The following is a 2,963-nucleotide window of genomic DNA, read 5'->3' on the forward strand; positions in this document are numbered from 1 at the left end:
TCAGTTCCTTCATTAGGCCCCAGGTCGAAACTAGCCTCCATGATACTCAGCTTCTCCAGGTCTGGCTTTATGGTGTGGCCTAACAGCACAGTCTGGTCAGTCTGGTACCCAAACAGTTCACTTGGCATTCTCTGGAAAAGTACAGATGTATCCTGTAACTCAAATTAGTCTTTTTTTTTTTTCTTTTTTTCTTTACCTATATGAATTATCATTTTGTTGCTGTACTTCTGTCTTTTGTAAAATATTAAAAAAATTTCATGGTGTATGTTGACAAGTGAAGTTGGAGAGATTGAATCCTTTTGTTTTTGGAATTGAATTTTGATTGTACAGTGAGAAACCAATATTTTGTATTTTGGAAGAGGAAGCCATCATGTAGCCTCTCTTAACCTAGTATGGCCTATTGTGAAAAGAAGCAAATTGAATTAACTTACTTGAAGAATGACAATAGCTTCCGAGAAATCAGCCCAAAATGTGGATGGAGCCAATTAATATTACCAACTAAAGTCTGAAGATCATTTTGGGTTGCTCTGAAGTTTGTGGCACAATATATCTTTGTTTGTTAAGTTGACCCAACATGAAGTTATTATAGCTTGTACTCCTTTGGAGGCCACCACTATGTCTATTATTATTTAAATGGAATGTCAAAATCAAGCAACTGTTTAAATCCCTGTTTTTAAACTGTATTTGAAACTTTTATGTCTGTTAGTATACTTGATCTTAGCCAAAAGGCTGAGACATGATTTTATGTTAGTAAAATATTAGGTTTTTATACCAATTTTAATTTAGTACTGTAAAGCAAGCAATGAACCTCATTAGGAATCAAAAGAACTTTAATCTTTTTAAATATCCCTATTATAAATCTTAAGAAATACGATTTTTTTTAAACAAAAGCAAAGTTTTTATCTTGAGGATGGAAACAGGCTTTTAAATTAATCACCTTAAGGGAAAAATGTAAAGGCTTTTCTTTTAGTGTGAATTGTAATGGAGAGAGAGAAAATCCACTGTATTTTCTGCTTTTTTAGAGGCTCTATTCCTCTTAAAGTGGCCCTGTGTATTCCTCCATACACGAGTTAAGCATCTTTTCAGCATCTGTGTTTGTATTTGAAATCCCTTTAAATTTTTTTAAACTACTTTGTAACCCAGTATTTTCTTTAAAATTTTTGTTTAAAAGTTTTATCATAGAAAGAAACTGAGCAATATGAAAAGTCTTGAGTGATTTAAAGTGTTTTGAGTAGACTGAACTGTAACTTCGATTTTTCCCTATATAATGGGCATTGAGGACTCTAGGCAAAACCTGAAGACCTTTTTGCTTCTTTTTAAAATTTTTATTTTATTGAGAAACAAATATCAATGAGACAGTTTCAAAGCTGATTAATAGGACATTTTCAATAATACATTGTACATTGTTATCTTCTTACTGGTTATCCATAGTACAAGAAGCAGACAGGATATCCTGTCCAAACACTATTACTATAAATCTTTCTTCTCATTGAATTAAGCGAAAGTAGCTGTATATCTATCCTAACTATTCTGTATATACAAATACAAAGTGGTCCTTCCTTTGTATCCCTTTTGTTTAGTCCTGTTAGAGATGGAAATTCTATTGGCATCTAAATACTATATAGGTGCTTGAATTCAGCAAAACAACCTGGGGCTCTGCTTTTGGTTGCCACTTTTACTCTTACCACCATGGGGCTAGGTGAGCTACTAGCAACAGCTTGATTGTCTTGCTACTGGGAATAGATTCCCTGACCCAAATTCCCCTTCCTAAGCTTTATGGGGGCTATGGCCATGCAGCCTGGTCTGCTGTGTGCAAGTACTATGTGTGCCAACTGTTGCTCTGGCTCTGACTGTTGGATGTTTTGTTTTTGCCTGGGGAAGGCACTTATATTGAGCCTAATAAATTTTTCAATGCCAACCAGCAATGTGCATAGTGAAAGCTGAGCAGTCTAGTGCCCTCCGACTTATCCCCAGGCGCATAGGACTGCAGTTGGTGGCATGCGCCAACCTCCATGGCAGGACCACTTACATGGAACGAGTCACTTCCAATTTAAAAGAATATGTTTTCTTTTTCATCTGATTGAGCAAAGCTAGAGTGTTCAAACTCTTACCTGCACCTTTGCTCCACCCTCCTTATCCTATTTGGGACTTTATTCTATTTTATTTGTATTTTAAGAAAGGGTCTATAGGGTGTTCAGGGTCTCACTACTAGTCTGGACTTGTAGTGATCCGCCCATTTACAGCCTCCAAAGAGCTGGGATTACAGGCACGCTCCACTACACCCAGTCTCAATTGCTAGCTCAGTGCGCCCTGGGGGTGGAGCTGGCAAGGCAGGCCCAGGGATCCAAACCCCGGCTGCTGAGCCTTCAGGAGCTTTAATCCGCTGAGCTATTTGGCTGGCCATAGGATCTTGATTTTAGAACACTGTTTGACACTAAATCTTTCATGGTGGTCTTAGTACAGAAAATACAGGAATCAAGAACATTTTTATATACATTTATATAAACATCTGTAGTTTTTGAAACTTTCCCATTTTTAATTCAACTTTCCTTGTTGGCTTTTCTCAAACCTATTTATCTCTTTAAGATTATTTTTCTAAGGTCAGTAGACTCCGTGCCCCATGTTTTTCACCTGGTAATTGTCTGCGTAACATTTCACTGGTAACTGTTGACCCAAAGATCTGTTCTCCCCCATCCTGTTGCTTGGGAACATCCTCCTATCAACATCTCCTTACCTGGGGTCCCTGTTGCAGGTGCTAAATGTAGGGATTAGTTGGTCTCTCTGTGGTCCCCAGGAGAAAACAGAGGATTTAGAAAATAAAAAAGACAATAGCTCAGGTCATGTAGAGGACCATGCTTGACTGGCAAAGGACCCCAGAATAACAATAGGGGCGTTTATACCTTTGCAAAGTTATAAAACACAAGGTTGCCTAGTGACTAATATCCCACAATGTCCAGGCAGGA

This window comes from Octodon degus, unplaced genomic scaffold (genome assembly GCF_000260255.1).
Source record: "Octodon degus isolate 3935 unplaced genomic scaffold, OctDeg1.0 scaffold00324, whole genome shotgun sequence".
Taxonomy (NCBI): Eukaryota; Metazoa; Chordata; class Mammalia; order Rodentia; family Octodontidae; genus Octodon; species Octodon degus.